Source organism: Equus quagga, chromosome 13 (assembly GCF_021613505.1).
Source record: "Equus quagga isolate Etosha38 chromosome 13, UCLA_HA_Equagga_1.0, whole genome shotgun sequence".
Lineage (NCBI taxonomy): Eukaryota > Metazoa > Chordata > Mammalia > Perissodactyla > Equidae > Equus > Equus quagga.
The window spans coordinates 16,023,453-16,046,728 of record NC_060279.1 but is presented as its reverse complement, the minus strand read 5'-3'; the positions used below and the strand labels follow the sequence as shown (position 1 = coordinate 16,046,728).

Sequence of the window (23,276 nt, the reverse complement as noted above, 5' to 3'; positions counted from 1 at the left end):
TTAATGGAGCCAGAAGAGGCTTGCTTTGTCCCGCATTATTTTCTCCTAATCTTCTACATCTATAAGAAACAGAGACACATCATGAGTCTGAATCTAGGACAGCAAAGTCGAGGCCTCTAGGAACCAAACTACAAATGAATACATAATGAATTCAGGCTTTTGTCTGTTGCATTTTTCTGAAGACAGGTGAGGGGGCTCCCTGTGCCCTTTTGAAAAACAGGACAACGTTCTAGTGCCAGCATCCTGACTCCCACGGAAAGGTTGTGCCACAAGCTCAGGGGGAGGTAGGAGGGGGGATTGTTAGAAAAGAGAGAGAGGGAATCACTGGCTCCCAAGTGGAGTCATTCTGCATGTTGGATTTCATTCTGTAACTATTGTTGTGACAAACACAAGCGAGCTGTTGCCACTGGTCTTATTGAGCAACCTATGCTCTGGCAGATTCTGGAATCCAGGCAAGAGAGAAGAACAGTAGATCTGGCAAAGTGGAGGGAAGGGAAGGGACTGTTCTCCTTGTCTCCCCACACATCCAGGCTGGCTGTGTAGGATGTAGGACCTAGAGACCTCCCAAGGGAGTACAGAAGGATGGCAAATCATAACATCCCCTGATGCCGCCCCATCCCCACCACGATACTTGTGTCAGTGAAGATCACTGGTAAAAGAGCATTCGGGGCATCTCCGGGGAGGGCAGGGCATAAGGCACGTCCAGGCAAAGGTGGTATGTGCAAGATGTGAGCTGTCCCACCAGTTGCTCTGGTCGGGGCGCTAGAATGGGAGACTGCAGGAGGCGAGATGACTGGCTGCATCTGAGCCTGGAGTACTTTTCACTCTCATTTGGCAGCGCCATCTCCTCCCCCATCACCATGCATCCCTGAGTCACAGCTCATTCTCCAGCAGCTGGCCATCCTTCCTTCCCACACACCCCCAACACTCACATAGGACCCGTACCCTAGGGACAGCACTGATAGCCTATGCTGTCCTGCAGGGCTCAGCTACCAGATATGAAAACTGGATGGGGCTGAGAGGATCTCTGAGCCAGTCCCCTGCCTCCACACCCCACGATGCTTGATTAAACCCTCCCGGTCAGAGGGGAGGCTCGCTGCATGGAAAATCCCTCAGCACACCTAGCCATTCCTCCTCCTTCAGTCTCTCTGGGTACCAAGCGAGGCCCCTTGAGAGCTAAACATGCTGGCAGACATACCCACAGATGCCCACCTAGCTTGCATGCCCACTTTCTCAGGACAAGCCCCACACACAGCCCACCCCGGGCTACCAGTACCCACTGATCACAGGGGGAGTTCTCCTCCCTCCCATCACGGGCTCTAACCCAGAGCTCTGAACAAGTGGAGAGTGACCAGGGACCACACTAGGACCTGGTGTCCCATATGCCCTCTGAACAGCTTGTCCTGGGCCTGGTTCAGACACCCAGAATTCCATTCCCCAGATCCACATGGTAGAATGAAGATGGGAACATGGCAGAAATGGTGGCCCAGGAATCCATGCCCTTTTCTGAGAACATGCCTACAAGCCACTGACAAAGGACAAGAGGAGTCGAGGGCATTTGTGGCAGTGTTCCTAAAATGCAGGCTACAGAATACGAATGCCATAGGAACTTGCAATCAAATAGATGAGGAGAGCTGGGGTTCAGTAAAGTTAAGCAGGTTTCCTCCCAGTAGGACTTCTTGGAGCCTTCAATACTATTGCACACAGTGTGTGCTACCTCCCCCAGAGGGGCTGGGGAATAATACACGGCATCCTCGAACTCGCTTCACCATATAACCCTTTTGTCAGAGTATCTCTCTTGGGAATGGTGTTCACAGGAACATATTTGAAAAGCCCCGATACAAAGTACAGATCTCACGGCCAGTCCCCAAGAGTAGGCGGAGGAGTGCTGGCGGTTCTGACAGGAGTGAAGCTAGTGCCTCTTCCACCCCCTGCCCTGTCCTTGTTCCTGACAAAAGTATTCACAGGTGTCTGGCTCCAACGGCCATTTGCCATGGCTGGAAATGCCCCAGGCAAGTTCAGAAAGCTGCTTGGCAGGTCCAAGGAGCCCAATAAGTGACCTGGGAAGTACGACTGAGGATGTGCACGTTCTCACGTTCTCATTTAAGCTGCAGACATTATAAGATTTCATTGGTCTGCTTGGGGTCAATGATTGCCTTTTGCGGTTCAGGTTTCTTCCCCTAAAAACTTCAAAGTGATAACTTAAAAGTAAATGAGCTCTTAGTTGCTGACCTGTAGGCAACACAGGTCCTGGCAGCTGGGCACATCCAAGGCCTTTCCACCAGCAGTGACCACCTGGACAGCGGCAGCCCCTCTGCGACCCCCACTCCTTGCTCCTACTTCCACACCTGCATTTTCCTAGACAGACAATCTAAGCATGGAGCTCCCTTCTGGGACACTCACCTAGCCCAGAATGTGCAGGTGCAGATATACAAGGCTTGTCAGGGAACAAAGGGTTAGCCTCAGGAAGGTGTGGCCATCAGCACTGCAGCGGGCTCAGGGCAGCAGAAAGGCTCTTAGTCCTGAGTGCTGAGGAGGCAGACTTCTCGTGACTGGCCAGGTGTCTGGACAGCTGCGAATTCATGAGGTCTCAATGAATGGCGCTATGTAAGGCCCTGGAGCCTGGAATCTAAAGGTGAGGGTTTGGTAATTCATAGGTTCTGAGAAGATCCCGTTCCCACATGCTCCCCACCCAAATCCTCTGCCTGCAGTCTGACGTCTAAGGACCCACTGAGAGCAGGGATCCTTTGGCTTAAAATTTTGAAAGCTGTTCAAATGTACATGCCCTTGAGAGGGATGTCCCTTTAGACCTTAGAGATCATCTCAATCTCAGGATGAATTCATGTCTGGGGCAATTAAGAACCTGAGGTGAGATTCTGAGACAGAAGAAAAGGTGAGACTATGGAAATTCTATGTTTCTGTGGACTAGGCTAAAGAAAGGATGGCGATGGGCAAATCTTAGAAGAGGAAAGCAGGAGTGGAGACACAGTCCTGCCCAGGTGCCAGCCACTCCCCTTCACAGCCCTTTCCTTCAACCTCGTGTGCTCGTCTCCTCCTGAAGAAAGCACAGAGAAGGGGCACTGACATCCGGTGCTTTTGTTCCCCCTACAATGGCCTTTCTCTCCTGTCTGATCATACGTCAAGATCAAGCTGAAATGTCACCTTGTCTGTGATGGTTTGTCCCTATGCCCCACAGCACTTGTATTGTGCAATTTTATCATTTCTCCTCATATTTATCTCCCTCAAGAAATTATACCTTGAAAGGAGGGATGGTGTTTTGCTCATCTCTCCACTGGCAGTGCTTAGCAGAGCTCTTGGTACCCATTAGGAGCTCACTCAATGTTAAATGCAGGCCTGAAATGACTGTGAGGCACCCTCTTGAGCAGCAGCTCCATTGAGGAGCCATCACAAAGACCAGGCTGTTGTCCCTCACTCTGGCTCAGGCCCGGGTCCTGCTCACCCTCATCCTTGGGAGCTGACTGAGAGGCACCACACCCATTTCTTCCTGCCAGCAGAACCTGAAGCCCAACTGCAATGGCTCTGCTTCCCAAAGGGAAGAGCCTGGACTGCAAATAATGGCTCATAGGTCAAGCAAATGCACCTCACAGGCTGGACAAGGACGTGACTTGGAAACGTCAAAGGAAGCTCCACATTGCCAAGGCCTCCAAGAACAATGCCCTTTATGGGACAGGATGGATGGAAGTCTGTCCAGGACTCTGATTCCTTCTGCCCAGGAATTCAGTGACTCCCACTGCATTCTGTGCCTGCCACGAAGCACATTTTGGAGAACAATATCTCTCCCTAGTGTCCAGACCATTTGTAGTTTGAGATCTTGAATAAACGGAGCTAACAGAGCAGTGAGGTATGGGAGCCTGAGGACAGGGGCTCTGCCATCTCATTCACCTCTGCACCTTGGTGTCTAGCATGTAGTGGGTACCCAATGACTGGTTTTTAATTAATTAGTAAATTAATCAATCAACTGATAAGTGAATAGCATAGGGAAACCAGAGCCAGAGATATCCTTACAGAAGGTACCCCGCACTTTCTGCACACTGTATACCCATTTGAACATTTTGTACTGTATACTGTGTACACACATCGGATATTCAAAAAAGAAACCAGCATGCACAGAAGGTCTCTTTAATGTAAAAAAATTTTTTTTAAAGGAGCAAAAGAAAAAACTCCATCTTGCTAGAAAGATGATGGAGTTTTCTCGGGGTAGTGGGGTAACTTTCACTTTCTTCTTTACTCCTTTATGCACTGTCTTAGTGTCATCACAAGCATGTATTACTTTATAATTATAAAATCAATTACAGCTATATTTATTCAAAAGAATCCGAAGCAACACAAAAACCCATCCCAACCCGAGGGTCATGGAACTCAGTACAGGGTTTCCAATAAGATCAAATGCAGGAGAACAAAGGGACAGAACAGAAGGAGGAAATGGCCATGGAAGAGCTTTGAAACCTGTGAAGAGGCTTCCTCTCCCTACAGCCTTCCCGTCTGCTCACTAGGGGCCTCATTTTATAAACTTTCCCCGGCACTCTCCCCAAACACCCCTTTGCTCCACTCTCCCTCTGAGCCCATTAATGAGGATCAGTATCGCTCCAACTCTCCCTTTCCCGTCTAGCAGCTTCAAGACAATCATTAGGGAAACGATAAAAATAGGTTCGCTTATTGATTTATCTCCTCTACCAATGCTCCTTCCTTCGAACGCTTGACTTGTTTCCTTAGCAACACAGCTAATTTGGGCCGTGCTCTTGGCCTGCACACCTGCCATTTTTTCATTTCCTTCCTGAAAACAAAGAAAGCTGGGGCAAGGGAGAAGACTGCCCCATGGGCGGGCAGGTGACAGTGGTGGTGCCGGCTCTGCTTGTCAACAGAGCCCTGGGGACCTGAGAGCTGAGCCCTCTCTCTGCCTGGATCCCGATCTGCAGAGCCACCCCTATGAACACCTCTCAGGGACAGATCTGCAGGTACAGCGCTGAGAAGGACTCAGGACTTAAGCAGCAAATCTGGGGTGCCCCAGGGGAAACATGCATCTCAACTACCACCAGGATGCTGATGCTAGATGCCTTCTGCTCTCAGCTGCCTCCTCTCAGAGCCTGTGACATCAGGACAGCAAGGAGACTGAATATGCTCAGAGCGGCTGAGGGGTCACCAGGGACAGGCGGACAGAATGCTGTGCTCTCTACCCGACTCCAAGCCTAATGGAGAAGGCACTTTGTGGGGAGCAGTCTGTGGACACTCAAGCACTTCCTGTAAACTTCTGGGGGAGTCTAGAATAGCCCACAGTCTCAGGGGAGGCAGGTCTCAGCCTCCTTTACCCATTCCCACCCCTCACCTCAGGCCCAGAACACTCTCCCTCCAAGAAGGTCTGTCTTCTCGCCCTCCCTTCTATCCCAGCCTCCTATTCTTGGATGTCCAGTTCTAAGAGACGGAAGAGCCTCAGAAGATGGCCTGGCCATCTTTGTGCAGGTCTTTCCACTCCTCCCTCACCTGCAGGTAAATATCATTCCAGCAAGTGGGATGTTGACTTAAAGACGATCATGAGGAAAGGGCGCCGTGATTCCCTGCAGCACTACACCAAACAGACATGGGAGATGTGAACAACAGTGAGTATTGCTAGCCAAGGCTTTCATGCTACCTTTTTTATAGGAGGAGAATCAGAATCTTTCTCAAGACCTGCAATGCAATGGAGAAAATGTAGCTTGGCAATGGAAAACCAGGGCCATGATTCTCTATGCAAAAGCCGCCCCAACATGGTACTCAAGTTAGGAAAACCACCACCATCCACTCCCACAGAACCAAACAAGAAATACAAAAAGATCAAAGTCTAAGATGACATGAGGACGAAAGCCCTCTGAAAACCATAAGGTGCTACACAAATGCACAGTCATTTGTATTATCCTACTAAATCAATCTTTAAGCATCTGCTGTGGCTTGAAGCTTTGGGAAAAGCATCTGTTAGTGGTCACAGCCTCCGGGAGAGGGCTGGCTGGCTGCAGCCATGGGCTGACATTGAGGAGACCCACAGCAACAAAGGATTTAAAAGAAAATTATGGTAATGGGCCTCCGGGAAGAGAGCAAAGACATTTAGCCCAGAGCCTCCTGGGAATATGGAAAGCACATCCAAACACCAGTCCTCAGAGGAGGATTTATGAAGCTGATGACTCTGATGCAATCTCTCCCAGTGATGAGAAGGGACATTAATCACACCCAAGGCCAAGGCTAAGAACAGGAGGGGTTGAACCATCACAGAAGTCCGGCTCCAGCTCCTACAGACCCTGATGGAAATGGAGTGAGATCATGCTTGTGAGATCATATCCCCCTCGCGTGGGCCACTGAGAACGATACATCTGTCCTGGAGGGACCCGTCATATTGAGGAGATAGGACCTTGTACCCAGAACCCAGACACGGCTAGAGCCCCCACCCTCGTTCCCACAGTGTGTGTGTGCACCCTCCTGATCTTCCTCACCCTCGCTAGAGGCTGCCCTTCTCACAGCAGAAACATCTGCCTCCTAGCCTGTCCACACCAGCCATGAGAGCAGTTCTTCAACCCTCCACAGACCAAAAGGAAAATTAAAGCCAGTCCTGTTAAAACAGGCCCGGGGCCAGCTCTCCCTCCTGGAAGGACGCTTCACCTTTTCTCCAGATCCTGGTATGAAGTAGGAGTGAGTGTGAGACAAAAAGATGGAGCTCCAGCAGGCTCTCTAAGGCCTATCAGCAAGCCTCTGCCCTGCCCCACCCAGGTGAGAGGCGGGGTTAGAAGTAAGTCAAGGTCCAAGGGGCCTCGGCCCAGAGGCTGATGCACTCCTGGGTGGGCTCCTTTGGGTCTTCTTTGCACTTGCTCCTGTGCTGACCTAGCAGGACAGTGTGGCCCAAAGAAGGCCAATTCGGAAAAGGGAATAAACAGAGGGACTGCGTTCCTTGGGGTTCTGAGGGGCTACAGATGAATTTTTCAATTTCCTGAAAAACAATGTTAATTATCTGAACTTATTAATGTATGAACCACCTTCATATCTGGGGCAAGTTATGCCCTCAACTCCATTCCCATCTCTTTTCTTAGCCCTTAATTTTAGGTTTCCAGTCTCTGCCCTGGGCTGATCAGCAGACAGTGCACCACACATCACCTCCAAAGGGCAGGAGGGCTTCTCCACGTGACAGCGATCAGTGCACGACTCTGGCTGCAAATCTGGAATCTACACTATGTCCCCCTTCTTTTCCACCTCCATGGGAGGAGAAATGCTCTGCTAACAAGCAGAGAAATGAGGGGGAAGGCTCTGCCTCCTGCGTGTCGTCCCATTCTATTATCTCATTGCTTTCCTTATCGCAATTTTCTCACCACCCAATCTCGTCTTTAAAAAAAAGATCAGATTGAAAAACCAAATCCCTTTTCTTTTTTTAAAACAAAACAAAACAAAAAGTGTATCATGTGACTTTCAGCCTTAACATCAGTTTTTTAACTTTGGTTTCCATGGTGGTGGGATGCAACCTGCCATCACCATGACAACAGCTGCCTCTGTTCAAATTTACCATCTGACAGGCAGTCCTGAACACACATACATACCTCTCCCCCTCTCTCTCTTTCTCTCTGCCTGTCAAGAAGATGGAAATGTCATTACACCTACTCCTAAAGACTTAAATCCTAATGAATGAAAGACAAAGAAAGCAATATTGAGAACACAGCAAAGAGGCAGAGAACCCCCCCAAAAAAGCTCTCTGTTTGCTCCTCCCACTGCTCTCTTGAGGAGGTCAATGGACTCAGTTACTCAAAACATTACCTGGTATTACCCTCTTCATGTTGGCTGTGAAGCCACATTCACCCTTTCATTGCTTTTAAACCAAAGGACTCCCATCTGACTGCCATGCCCCCGCCCTCTCTATAAAATGACTGAAAGGAAGTTCACATCATTGCTGCTTAGGTTAACCAATCCTGAGGTCAGTTCCAGACTCATCCAAGGCCAATTCCAAAGGATGGGGAGTGGCGGTCCTGAGGAATTAAGGCAGCACTGGCCTTCCTCCCTCTTTTGCCTCAGTGACAGTCAGCCAGATAAGTTTTAACAAATTCACTTTTTATGTGTCTGACTGAATCTGGGATTCAAATGCTGTCATTCGACACACAGTTTCGGTGATCAGAAGACAAACGATTGACACTACAGATAAGGGAAGAAAGAACAGGGGAATATTAAAAGCCTTTGGAAGAAAACAAAACAGCAGTGGGAAAATTACCTGTTTCAGAAACCAGAATCTGTGTTTTGATGACACTCTGACGAATCCAAGCCCATCGAGAGTTCTGGCAGCAATGTGCATTTTAGGGAAAGCAGAATGCGGGCTGCAATGAACAACCACACCCGAGACTACACCCTGTACCAACACTCACCTCGTGGGGCATCAGACACTACTTGGAATGTATTAAAAAAATGAACAACTTTTTATGAAAGAGTGCACGGATCATCTCTGGGAGAATATGAGTTTTCCTTTGAAAACCCTGCAATGTACCCCAGGGTTCAAAGACACCTATTGAGCCTCCAAAGCACAGGAGAAAACAGTGAAGGCACTAAGGACACTCAGCTTGGACAGGGGAGACCTGAGAGAGACGTCACACCTGTTCTCAAATATCTGAAGGGCTAGCTTGTAATACGGGGCATAGATGGTGTCTAAACTATTTGAGAGGGTAAGACTAAGAGCAAAGGGTGGAATACCCACCCAAAGGCAGATCTGAGGCAATACAGAGAAGTCCCACTGACCCACAAGTGAATGGACTATTTTGTTAAGTGGTAAACTAAGTGTTAACTAATAAATTAACAACCAGCCTCTCTAAAGGGAGAAAAGCCCCAGTGTGCAGCATTTGCCAATTTCTGGAATGTAAATACTCTCTTCATGGCCAATTTCAAGCTACCAACTTGACATCAATGCACATGGAGTTGGGGAGAGAGAGACCCAATGAACAGCCAAGAGCTGGGACTAGGCAGCTCTAGCACACCATTTACTGTAAGTTCCATGTCTCTAGGAGACCATCAAGGATGTTGGCGAAGAGATTTCTGAACTTGATGGTAGCTGAGCTGAATCAGCCCTCACATGCAGAAGGGGTTATCAAATGGGTAGGAAGCAAGGACAGTGAGTCTTCAGTCCCTTATTCAAGGACCTCCTGGGTCAGCAGACTCATTCTGTCTCTTAGCCTCAAGTTGCCCCCTTAGCTAGACCTGCATTCATGAACTCTGAAACATCACCCTTACCACAGAAGGCTGCTACCTGTGCAGCTAGATGTGTGCCCAGAAGCAGCCACAGGTGAATGGTTTGCTGGTGCCCTGAAACATAAGAATTAATTGCCCCATTCTCTCGGGCTGAATTCTGGGATACCCAGGGGGCTCCTGCCATTTCACCGTAGCCTGTAAGAGAACTGAGAGGAATCAGCCAAGACATTTGATTAAAGCACAACCCAAAGAAACAAATCAGGTAAAAGGCTCACCTCTCATTCTAGAAGATCAGTGGATCTCAGCCTTGGCTATACAGTAGAATCAGCTGGGAAGCTTTTAAAAATTAAGGATACTGGCATCCCATCCCCAGAAACTCTGATTTAATTTGTCTCAGCTACCATCAGGGCATCAGCCTTTCTAGAAGGACTCAGGCTGATTTTAACGTGCAGCCAAGGAAACGAACACTGCTTTAGATGCTGGGGGCCATGAAAACCAGTGATGTCCTCAAGTCAGGTGAGATAACAACTGAGGAAACTAGAATCCCAGAGACACAATAATAAGAATTGAATGTGCCTTGGAGTTCTCTTAACTATTTTATACTGGGTGGAAACCCATTGTCTATTGGGTATAGTACCATCATTTCATAAAGTTCTCCAGCAACTCACAAGGGATTCTTTCTAGCAACATTTTTGGAAAAGGAGAACATTAACAAATGTTCTGAATCACTGTTTCCCATTCTCATTGGCTCTGTGCTGGTTGGCTTCTCTTGAATTATCCTTCTCTTACCCATTCCTATTTTTTCTTAATTAAGTCCTTTATTATTATCATGATCCCTATATTCAGCCTCCTATGCCCCAATCCAAGAGAAACACCAAAAATACATACTCGCTAACTAAAAAAAGGATGAGGAAGCCCCAGAAGAGGATGAAAGGACTAGACAGAAGATGACTGAGCAGAGAAATGGTACTGAGGAAAGAAAAGAGGAAACATGATCAAAGGAGCCCTGGACTTATAGTCAGGAGTCCCTGCTCTGTCATTTACTGAGACCCATGGCACATCACTTAGCCTCTCTGGCTCTCAGTTTTCTTACAAGTAAGTGAGGGTTTGACTAGAGTTTCTCTTTGGTCACTGTAATGCTAATTTCTATTATTCTGTGGTGCTAATAGGTAATGTGATGGGAAGGTCAGTGAGGGAGAAAGGAGGAGCATCCATTATTACAATTGAGAGAAGCCATTTGGGGTGAAGCTACTAAGGAGGACATCCAATAACAACATTCAAAATGAAAATCCTGGTACACCCAGGAATACCTTTCAAGTGTCTAAAGTCAATGGAAATATCTTTAAATTTTTAAGAATAGAGCTCCATGACAAGCTGGATGAGCTAGAAACTTCTCTAAGAGACAGTTAATGAAAAGTCAGAATCCTCATAATGGTGGCCTGGGGATGAACATAAGGCTATTTTTCCATAAACTTATTATAAGCCTTTTCTACACTCCTTATTGGAATATTAAAATTTTTTCTGCAGCCTCCCTATCCCCTCAACCCCCATTTCCTTAACAAGCTTCAGGGGCAGAAGCATTCAGTAAGGTGAAAGTTCAAGAAAAGGTCACTAAAGTTGCCTCCTCCACACTACAACTCACACTATGGGTGCCCCGGGAAAGAGACGACTGAGAGTAGACTTCTTGGAGGACAGGAAAAAGTAAATGGACTTCACATGCTAATATTAAAAGGAGAAGGAGAATTGGCATTTCCAAATCAGAGGTTCTTTGCAGAGTGACGAAGGAAGTGTGACAGTGGAGCTTTTGGTGAGAGGAAGACAAAATAGCAAAGAGCCCCAACTCCAACTCAAGCTTGCCCTCCAATGACACAGGGCAAGGTGCCTCAGACCCATTCATGATGACCATGATGATGAGTAAGAGATCTTTGCTCTTTGCTCATCTATTTATCCTTTACTCCTCCACGGGTTTAGCCTTCTACCCAATAGGTGCTACACATACAGGCAAGCAGTTCACAGCGTCATCCTAAAAGGACGCTGTGTTAGGGAAGAGTACTTGCTGGTCTTCTGGTCTCACCTGAGGCAGTGTGGTACAATCAAAAAAGAATGGCCAATGGAGTCGGTCAGACCACCTCTACCTATGATGCTAGACCAATCATCTGTAAAATGAGAACAATAATATCCACTTCACACAGGGTTGGGTTAAAGGATATGCATCTCTAAAGCACGCAGTAGAGTGTCTGTCACACAACAGGCACTTCTTAAAGGTTAGTTCCTCTGTCCACTCCTGGGGATATGTACTGAGGAACGGACAACTCTCCAGGCCTGGATCACAATCCATAGGGAATGCTGGTAACATTATATAATAAAAGTAAATGAAGGTAAGAGAAAAAGAAAGATGATAAACCTTATAATTATGCAGGGAAGTTCTGAACCCAGCCTCTTTTCTGGTACAAATGTGGAAAGCTGTTGGGCAGTTCTAATTGCCCAGAATCTATTCCTTTGCTTTGCTCTTTTAAGCCTGTCTACTGATGTTTGTGACAGAAATGAGCTCAGCCTTTCTGAGCATGTACATTCAGGGACAGACAGTTATTTGTTACTCTCTAATCATCCCCAGGGAATGAGGTTACCCAGAGAAGATGTAACATCCTTATCCACAGAACTCTGGGGGAAGAGGGGCAGATGTAATCTCAAAAATAAACAAACACATAGATTAAATACATATCTATGAGAAGGGAACATTATCTTGCCAAAATGCCCAGATCCTCTGAATTTACAGAGGCCCATATTCCCCAGAACTGCCCCCTCCTCATGTTACCACACCACCCACCCCCCCACCTCCAGACAAGCCCACACCCTTCAACTGCTCCTCATGTCAACAGACCAGGAGAACACGTGCATCCTTGAGCATCCATATGGCTCAGTTATTTCATAAATACAAATTCCCATGCAAATACAATCCAAAGTGAGCAGAAAGAAGAGGCAGTTCCTTTCATTTTTTTAGGCCCACTCCCTAATTTCTTTTGAGTCTTCTGCCTGGTTTCCAGAAGCCAAGTGGCACATCCTAGTTCTCCATTCACAGCCACACCAGTATCCAGCTCCCTCAGGTAAAATGTCCTCCACTGTCTTAGTCAGTGACCTTCACCAAGCTCGTTAGGCAAATATCCAAGGGCTCCAAGCCATGGAGATTTTCCCCTCCCTGTCAAATCCCTCTAACCCTTTCAGAATCTTCCTCCACAGTTCATGGAGTCCAATCCTCTCCCCCTTCTCTGACAGAACAAAGATGGAGACTCTAAATACCCAGAAACCTGAACAGACAGGGAGTAGCTAACTGGAAGGCTGGCACTCCCTGTGAAGAAAATCTGCCCAGAAGCCAAGGTGGGACTCTGGGACCATCCCTCCATATGCCATTGATCAGGCCATCTGAAACTTCTGGATACCCTTTACGCACAAACAAAAACAAAATCGAGTGAATTTAAGGTTGACGGTTTTGAATATCTCATCTGTTTTTATCAAAAGCTTGCTAGGAAAATTCTGTATCATTATTGTTCCTGAAGATATTTTTCTGGGTTATAAATCCAAATGTGCCCTTAGGGACAGCATCAGTGTAAAATTGGCATTAGAAACACATGAAGAAAGACAGGTTCTGATGTAGACATTTTTAAATTTATCTTAAAAAATGTAAACCCAATAACTTCGAGAAGAAAAAAAAGGCTCGTGGAAAGACCATCTAGCTGCAGTGGCTGAGAGCACGGCTCTGATCCAGGCATCCAGCTCTCCCTCGCTGTGTAATCTTGAGCAAATGAGTCAAGCTCTCCAGGCCTTAATCCCTGCAACTGTGAGACGTAGAAAACAAGAATGTGTATATCTGCAGGACCGTCACGAGGAATGAATGCAGTAACCCACGGCATGCACTTAGCACAGCAATCCAGCATGTAGTAAGCACTCAATAAATGTTAGATATTTATTCCCTTTCTCAACGTTAACACTAGTGCTAATACCTAACACGTTTACAAAGGGCTTTCATACACATTAGCTGAAGCTACCCCACAGTCCTCTAAGGTAGGAAAGTGAACTCCACCTTAAACCTGAAGACGCCGAGGCTCAGAGAGGCCACAAGACCAACCTGAGGTCACCTAAACATTATCTGGCAGTGCTCGGGTTAGAAACCTGACAGGAGTCAGAAAAAAGTAGATGGTGTTGTTAGAAGGGGAAAACTTAGCTGCAGAAATTTAAGGTTGATTCATCCACAATTAAGCAGATAAGAACAACTAAGATTTATTCACGGCTTCCTCTGTGCCAGACATTGTTCTAACATTTTAAATGTGTTATCTCATCTGACCCCATCACAAAAAGCCTATAAGATACACCCTATAAGTAAAATTCCTATTTGCATTTTAGGTTTGAGGAATCTGAGGCACAGCAAGGTTAAGTAGCTCACCCAAGGTGCACAGCTAGGACGGGGTGGAGATGATACCAAGACGTGAATCAAGAGGCCGTGTTTCCAACCACGACACTCATGCTTCCAAGCAGGGACTAGTAAATCCTAAATTCTAGGGCAAAGCTTTCATCAAGTGGGCACTGGACGAGATGATGTCTAACATCCCTCAACTCTGAGACTCTAGGGTTTGACACTTCTATTGTCTAACAAAGAAATAAAACAAAGAAATAAAATAAAAATAAAATAAAATAAATAAAATATTGTCTAAGTGAGTCTCTGATAATGACACCTAGAGCAAACTTTGGAAAAAGCAAGATGCTAGACTCTAGCCTAAAATAGACACGAAGTAGTCATTAAAGTGTGTATTGATTTCAGCAAAGCAGGTGACAAGGAGATCTCGCACAACATTCTTAAAGACAAAATAGAGAAACGTCAGCTGGTTAAAGCACAGTTTAGAAAATTCAAGAAAAGCTGAACAGTTGATGAGTAGTGACGAAAGCACTGATGATAAGCAGAGGGGAGTTCCCAGATTCCAACCACATTTTCATCAGTTACTTGAATGAAAGCGTGAAGCACATGCGTATCCGGGCTGCAGATGACACAGAGCTCAGGGTGTAGGTCTCACTCACTGAAGAGCAGAGTCCAGAGACGACGTCTACTGGAAATCACTTAAACATGGGAGGCAGCCCACTGGGCTTCAAGTTCACTGGTGGTGACCTTGGGGAAGCGACTTAATCTTCTTTAGCCTCAGTTTCCCCATATTTAAAATGTGGGTAACAACATTTATCTCATTGGATTGTTGTTTTGTTTAAATAGAGAGAGTCTGAAGTTGGGTGGATACTCAACAAAAGTTAATTCCCTGGCCCCACCGGAAGAGGATCTCTACAGGATAGACTGTGGGACCAAAAGCAAGGACATAAAATGTAGTTGAAATAAACACAGAGTTCTGAATTTAGATTCAAAAATTAAATTAATCAGGGAGCCAGCCCGGTGGCGCAGCAGTTAAGTTCACACGTTCTGCTTTGGCGGCCAGGAGGTCGCTGGTTCGGATCCCGCATGCAGACCTACGCACCACCTGTCAAGCCATGCAGCGGCAGGTGTCCCACGTATAAAGTAGAGGAAGATGGGCATGGATGTTAGCTCAGGGCTAATCTTCCTCCAAAAGATAAATAAATAAATAAACTAAATTGATCAGAACAGAGTGAGGGAACACTAACTGTGTCATCAATTCATGTTAAAAGGTCCAGGGTTTTTAGCTGACTACAACCTCAACGCAAGTCTAAAATAGAATGCCACTTCTTAAAAAAAAATGTGTTTTTAATTTAAACAAATGTGCTAATTCTCAATAAGCACTGTTCTATGTTCTGGTAATTAATAAACTAATAGATAATGACCCCTCCCTAGCAGGGATTTTAAACCAATACTAAAGTTATATGGTAAGTGTTACAATGAAGTGATAAACCAGGTGGCATATGCGAGCCTAGAGGAGGGATCTGGCCTTACTCTACCAAGAGAAATCAAAGAAGGCTTCTGGGAGGAAATGACCTCTGAGTGCAGTCAAGGCCAGGAAGTCAGGGGAAGTAAGAGAAGACATTTGAGGTGCAGGGAGCAGTACAGGCACGTTGGCCTGGGAGAGGATGGTGCCTTCAGGCATTAGCAGCCATTAAGGTGATTATGGCAGTTGAGGCCAACTGGAGCCCAGTGTAGAACAGCTCATGAGAAGCCCTGCACACTGAGCTAGGGGAACCTTGCCAGTTACAAAGCAAAGAAATGACAGAACCCAGACTAGAATTAGGTTTTCTGACTTATTATCCATCCTCTCTACCTCTGCTGTCCTGTACTGTAGTCATTAGCCACACATGGCTACTGAAATTTAAATCAAATAAAATTTAAAATTTAGGGGTGCCACCCCATGGCCAAGTGTTTAAAGTTCTGCACACTCTACTTCAGTGGCCTGGGGTTTGCAGGTTCAGATCCAGGCGCAGACCTACTCCATCAGCCATGCTGTGGCAGCATCCCATGCACAAAAAAATAGAGGAAGACTGGCACAGATCTTAGCTCAGAGCTAATCTTCCTCAAGCAAGAAAAGAAGAGGATTGGCAATGGATGTTAGCTCAAGGCGAATCCTCCTCACACAAAAAAATTTTTAATTTAGTACTCAGTCACAATAGCCACACATCAAGTACTCAAGAACCACATGTGGCTAGTGGCTACCATATTGGACAACACAGATAAAAACATATCCTTCCTCATAGAAAGTTCTGGCTAACAGCTGTTCAGTGCCATAGTACCATTAAGTGAACAAGGAAGAGATTGGGTCTGCAGTGCTTTACAGAACAGAAACAAAGGGGGAAAAAAGGCAGGTGGAAGCTATAAGGAGGAATATTTCAACTTTCTACACCTCAAGTTTCCTGATAACAGAAGAGCACCTGTCACTGCAGGCTGGAGGCTCTCTATCGGGGTGATGCATAAAGAGTTCTGTACTGGCTTAATGCTCTTTGGTTAGAATGTCTGTGTTTTATCGTGGCAGTCTGGCTGACATGCTAGCGCAAACATATCGCTGTAGCTCCTTCATGTGGAGTTCTTGTCATATTTGTACCTGAAGGATATGATGTTGGGTTGGGAGTCACTATTTCTGACGGCCCAGCATCCCAACATCCCAGAATGTGGGAATTTTCTGACATAGTCAACGTTTTTAAAGGGCGATTCATGGACCCCCCCTGAAATTGAATGCAAAACTGTATGTGTACTTTTCAGAAAAGAGAGGTCCATAGCCTCGATAAGATTTCAATAGGATTTGTGATCCCAATATACAAAGTAAATAGTGTAGTGGAGGGACATAACAGTCCGACTATCCAAAAAGAGTCATCCAGACAGCCACTCAGATCATTCCCAACTCTAAAGTCCCAGAGCCTTAAGCCTCTAAAGATCATCAGCCTGCAATTCAACAGTTTCTAGTCGAACGTCCCCTGACCTCAACCAAAGAGAAAGGAGTTGGGAGTGTAAAAGGGCATGGAAACAGCCCAGGACACGAAAGGTGGATAATCAGTCAAGTTGGGGAAAGTATCACCTGTCAACCTCTCGGTGAGATGCCTACTGGAAGCCCTCTAGGAAATCTTGGTGGTTCATTTTCGACGTTAGCCTACAGAAACAAGCACACCAGTTAGATGTAGCACCAGCTGGGGAACTTCCCAGTACATCCAAAGCCTGCTGAGCTATCAATCCATTAAAGAAATAATGGCTTTGTTCTAACCACCACCTGATGATATGACAATTGTACTAGGATTAATCTCCAGGTCCTACAGTATTTCTAGAGCTGAAAGGACTGATTTCTAGAACAACGCAGCAATTCCTATGTTATCTAGTGTAGCTGGAGAAGAATGCTTTGGTTAATTTAAAGAAAAAAGTGATCAAGAGCTACTTTATATAATCAATATGGATTATAATTTGCAACAGCTCTGACTGCTATACACTGCACAGAACCTTCAAACCACATTGAACATGATGCAATGGATGTTTCATTGGTGATATTTAGAAAGTACTACGGCATCCTGCGGTGTCTAGGGGCCAACAGTACAAATCTCAACTGTTATTATACTGTAGATCTCTGGGTGCCAATTAATACAGAATTCTGTATAAGAAAATGCCAGATAACAACAAACACTGTACTTTTTTTACAGCCTGTGTTTGGTGATACAGAAACTGGAGAGATCCTTAGCGAGACGATGAAGAAGGTAAAGCTTCTCTTTTACAACCTCTGAATTCCCATGTAATGATCCTACAATCCCTCCCAACCATCCACTGCCCTCACTACCTCCTAGCAACCTCCTCTCCCCCAGCTAGGGCCACATCTGGTCCTACAAGTCCAGGTCAGTCCAACACCAGGCACATAATAGGCACTTCATGGATGCTTGTCATCAATCAATAGTAACTAACTAATTAGAATATTCAACAACAGTTAACTGAATGCTCACTGAGTGCCAGCATTGTGTCAGGTGCTGGTATAAAATGTGGCACATCCTACGCCAATTCTCAGAAGAGCCTGCTCTAAGTTATAAGGCCAGAAAGAATAAGATGACCTAACTCTAAGTTGATGTCACATATTAGCTTACTATGTCCCCACACCCAAGATCATCTGCATTTTGATAGAGAAGTCTCAAAGACTCACCGAACCCAAAGAACCAGCTTTTGTGAGCAGCAGGGCTCCGGGCTGGTACATGAGAAATTTGGGATGGGGAATCTCCTGAGCTGTTTGTAAGACTGGCCTTCTCTAAAGGCACTGCCAGGCAGATAACAAAATCTTGTAGAGCAGTGGCTCTCAAAGCATGGTTCCAAGACCAGCAGTATCAGTGTCACCTGGGAACTTGGGACAAATGCAAATTCTCAGGCCCTACTTCAGATCTACTGAGCCAGAAACTCTGGGAGTGGGTCCAGTAATCTGTATTTTAACAAGCCCTTTAGGAGATTCTGAGACACACTGACGTTCCAGAACCTGGGTGTGGATGACCCAGGCATAGTGCATGTGGATGACTCCACCACAAAGAAACTAAATGAGGAATTAGCCTTGATACTGACAGAAATCACCTGCTGAAAAGAAAAGTCACCCTCAGAATAGTAGCAAAATTGTTCTCAATAGCACACAGCTGGAAACTGCCGGGATGTTAGTGAGTGACTGTTGAAAATCCATTTCATGCTTTTTGACTCCGACCAGCCCCACGAGACAATTGTGTGGAAATTGAGAAAGAGGCACAAGAAGTTTGAAAAACTTCATAACTACTAAGCTGAAGCCTGGGAAAGACTTTCGAGGACTCATTTCCTCTTGGCGCTAGTTTACAGAGCCTCTTCCCTGGGTCTGCGAGGCCACTCACAGCAGGCTGCATCTCAGCCACGGAAATGATGGCAGAGTCTGATCACCACAAGCCTCCTTCCTGACCACTGACCAGAGCATGTCTTCCTTTTCCCTTTAATGTCACTCACTGTTTAGCCACATCCTTTTCATTCCTCCCCTAAAGGGGAGGAGGAAATAAAGACACCCTCCCTGCACACACACACCCCCTTTCCAACCCCCCACCCCTACTTTAACAACACAAGCCTTCAGACAGCAAAGGCACACATCTAAAACAGGCTTTCCAAATTCTCCAGAGATGGGGGAAACAGATGCAGCAGGACCAAACGCAGCAAAAAAAAAAAAAAAAAAAAAAATAGCCTCAAAATTATGCAGAGTTGCAACAGCGATTCAAATCAACCACCCACAGTCAAAAAGACCACACTTGGCCCAGGCACCAGGCAGGGCCTCTCCCTGAAGCTCCCCACATGGCTGGACCGCTGGAGCCTGGCCTGAGTCCCATTCCCAACGCCTGCCCACCTGCCTCTGGGGTGAACTACTGCTTTAAAAATGGGTCTACTGGGGGCCTTGGTTTTCTTTTTAATATTCAAGAGGGCTAAGAGTAGAATTGTCTATCCTACAAACTTGGAACTCAAAACACAATAAGAAAAGAAGCTCGCAATTATTATCCACTGCTCTGCCAGGTGTGAGGTCAGGGATGTATTAACTGACAGCTTTTAAAGTCACTCAGTGCTGTTCTCCTTAATCTGGCCCATTTCCCCATCTTGAGGACACACTTTCTGGCTACAGCTTGCTTTCCAGACATGGGGACATGGGGGCTCATCGGGGTTTACAGCCAAAGACTGGCCAAAGATGCAGGGAATGGAAAATTAAGTAAACACACTTGGGGTACCCAGTGAGCAAAAATATACCATAGACATCTCCCTGAAGTGGGCTTAACAAGAAGAGACCACTAGGTTGGAGGAGCCTAGAAACTCTGTGCTGTCCCTTCTGTCCTTAACTAAGAGTGATGCTGGAAACAGGACTAGTGAACCCACACATGGGTCCTCTCTGTGTAGGTTTAGAATGCCGAGGGAAAGAAGCGTTGATCCAGGTCTCTGGCATTTTATCCCTCTTTAAAAAGGACTGCTTTAGAAGCCACATGGTGGTGTTGGTGGTGGTGGTGGTGGAAGTGGGAGGGGGGCAAAATGCTCCTTTGGTGGCTGCTCACCCCCTCCCCAATTCCTATGTGAATTCACACTGGAATTGGAAAAGAAACAGTTACAGAAGCCTGCTTTTTAGCTCAGTGGCTCAGCCTTCATCAGCATGAAGACTCAGGATGACAAGAGGACTCAGAGTGACAAGTACTTGGGGACAGAAATATCTTCTTGTTACCCATGTTCTCTGAATAGAGGAGGGGAGTCGCTGCATATTTATGGGGCACCCAAATGTAAGAGGCCTGGGTAGAAGGCAGTCATTATAAAAACAGCAAGAAAAAGCACATAAAAAGAGAGAATTTTTCCCCCAACTACCTTTTCCTTGTGTCCTAGTCCCACGGCAAAAATCAGCAGACTTAGAGGAAAAAGTGGATCTGCGAAGCTGGCCCTCTGCAAGAGACCTTTCATATATCCAAAAGGAAAACAAATAGCCTTCCTTTTTTGAAAATCCTAGGAAAAACCCACACATGTAATGAATTATTCACAAAGGCTGAACCTAAAAATGAGAGAGAAACACAGAAAGACAAAAAGGGACGGAGGACCAGATAGAAAGAGAAAGTGAAGGAAAGGACCTGCTCTCTCTCTCCTTGAATAAAAGGGTATTAATTACAGGCACATTTAGGTTCCCTCTTTCATGTCTTTGTGGTCAGTGATAAATAAAATAAGATCAGCAGAGTTGGTGCTGATGGGCTGGATCGCAAGGCTGGGCTTTGACAAGCTGCAGCTTCCCAGGCGGTCTTGTGAGTGACATAAGCGAGGCTACCGATCTGCTGGTGAAAGACGAGGAGTCAAGGGTGTGCGGGAGTTCTGATAGCTTAGCAAATCTTGACTCAGTTTTATTTTAACTACGAATATGAAGATGCAAAGAAACCAGATGTTTCTATAAAGAGGCGAAAATGCAGCAGAGTTTGAAGAGAAAAAAAAAAACACCTACATTTTGTACAGCAACAGCTAAAAAGAGATAAGCAATTTTGGAAGGAGCTAATAATTCCAGAGTCTAGATCTTTCAGAAGAAGATAAAAAGAAGGCCTCTTCTCGTTATTTTGCTCTCCTCCTTTAATTCATAGTGTTCATGGAGCCTACAGCAGGGAAAGCAAGTGGAGGGAAGTGGGGAAATAATGACATGCAAACCAACAGAGAAAAACTATCACATCCAAGATATTTTTGTCTCCATCCTCAAGTCATTTCATTTCTGTCAAACTCCTTCACTCCAACTCGCTTTCCAGGCTGCATCCCAATTACAACTCGTCCCCACAACAAGTCACAGCCTGTTTTCCGGAGGAAACATTACCCACACCTCATTTCAAGGGCAAAGCCAGCGGGCAATTTGGAGATTGCCCTGGAAGCCTCAGAAAACGAAGACCTTTATCCTGCAGCCTCAGAGTCGGTTAGAGTCGCTATCTGTTTCACTGTCTGCATCTGCGCTTAGGTACACAGCAGACTGAGGCCTTTCTGCATTATCTGATCATAGGATATAATTACAGACTTCGTCCTTGTTAGCTGCCACCCTCTGCCCTAATCGAGGCACTCTGACTCATGATCCTTTAGAGTTACATCAAACCTGAAGTTCCTGCCAGGATTACGTCTACTATCCTGCAAGGTGCTGGATATTTATAGGGAACCAAAGCAGGAAAAAAGTATATGCCCAAATGCAAGATTTGGGAACTAAAGCTTTCAGTAATCCTCACCAAAATCCTCCAAAATAAATGGACAATTTACAATGGGAAATTCACGACTATAAAACACACAACCTCTGACCCAGAGCCAGGGTCCTCTGGGGCTACAATGAATTTCCCTGCAGCAAGAAATCACGGACAAATACCCACAGGTTCATTATAATGAGCTTCATCATCGCAGTGGCTGCAAACACATTTGATCTTCCTACTTTAAACCCTGTTCATTTCCATGTGAAACATGTACCCCACCCCCCCCCCCCCCCCCCCGATGTGATGACTCATACCATCGGTGGGGAAAAATCTCCCACTGCCCATTAACAGCTGAGTCTCCAAGTCAAACATACCATTTCTTCCCTTGGCCCTCTAACCTAGAAAAGTGCAAACACATGTGGGGCATCTCACAGACCATGAGGGAGACCTTGTATGTCCACAGGATAACTGGGCCCGAGAACAGAAGGGTAGGCATCTGGGACAGTAGCCATGCAGTGACATTCAGAGAAGCCAATTCACTGAGTAAAAGAGAACTCTTTTGTTAGACCTAGGAGATGGGCAAGAAAGAAAAGGAGGAATCATATAAAATGTAACATCACATTTTAAGTCAGATTAGCATTTTCAAAAAGGTTATGGTAGCCACTGCAGGAGACAGTGCCATAAGAAAATAAAATTATCTCCCTATGCAGATGTAGCTTCCAAGAAAAATGAAACACATTCAGAGGGGGCTGTTGACTTGCCACCATCTTTCATGCCAAATCTGGGTTATTTTAGGCTTTTCTTCCCATAAGAACTAGACCTTCTCTATTAATAACTGGATAAGGTTACCCCCCCGACTCCACCCGAGCCAGAGGGTCCTAAAGTATAAATTAAATAATTCCTTCTATTTAACTCATCTTTTCAGGTCAATCTGATTAAAGACCAGTAATATGCAGCATTAAGAGACCACTAACACAGCACAGAGAAGTGTACATTTTCCCTAGTCCTACAGTGCTTCTCTGCAGCCAATAAAAGATAGATGTCTCAAAAGGCATAGTGCACAAACTATCAAAATCCTCAAGCATGTCGCATGTTCATATCTCAATTCAAAGCAGGTCTTGACATGTTTTCTGAACAGCCTGCCGTTTTTCGAAATCTGGCCCTTACAAAGAGCAGAGAAGTACTTCCCAAACTTCAATGTGCATACTAATCACCTGGGATCTTATTAAAATGCAGATCTGACTCAGTAAGTCTGAAGTGAGGCTCAGGATTCTGAATTTTTAACAAGCCCACAGGTGATACAGATGTTGTTCCTTGCTCTCTTTGAGAGGCAAAAATCTGGAAGACTTAGTTCACCTAGAACTAAGACCCCCTCTCTCAGGAATGCTGAAATTTCTGAAGGATCCCATTAACAATAATAGGTAGTGTTTACTGGGTAATTAGGCAATTTTGTATGAACTTGACATATATTAACTCAATTAACTCTCCCGGTAACTCATGATTATCATCTTCATTTTACAGATAAGGAAACTGAGTCACAGAACAATGAAGTAACTTTTCAAGGTCACAGAGCTGGTGAAGGAACTGGGATTTGAAGCTGGTCAGCCCAGCTCCCAAGCTTTACTGGCAGCCTCTGCTCACACTGATTCCCAGTAAGATATTTCGGAAAGCTGAATGTTTAGAGAGGAAGGGAAGCGACTAGAAACTTAGATGCGGTATTGGAGAAAACGCAGAACCCACAGAAGTGCAATGTTTCCACATGGTCACCACTAGGGAAAATATATTAGTCAATTATGTTGTACAGCCAGGAGGAAAAAGCAAACACGGTGTATTTTAAATTTTCCAACCAGGCTCCCCTATATACCTTAGCAGATGTTCTCTGAACACTGTAACAACAGCCTACGGTGTAGAACCACTGCAAAACTTCCAACTATGGAGATAGAAGAGACCAC

At 45.6% G+C, this 23,276-nt stretch overlaps 1 protein-coding gene across 1 annotated transcript in view; it reads right to left on the bottom strand.

Annotated features, from left to right (window-relative positions):
- The window catches only part of CACNA1E (calcium voltage-gated channel subunit alpha1 E), a 407,275-nt gene that overhangs the window by 270,374 nt on the left and 113,625 nt on the right, over nt 1-23,276 (bottom strand). The gene's annotated exons all lie outside the window — the stretch shown is intronic.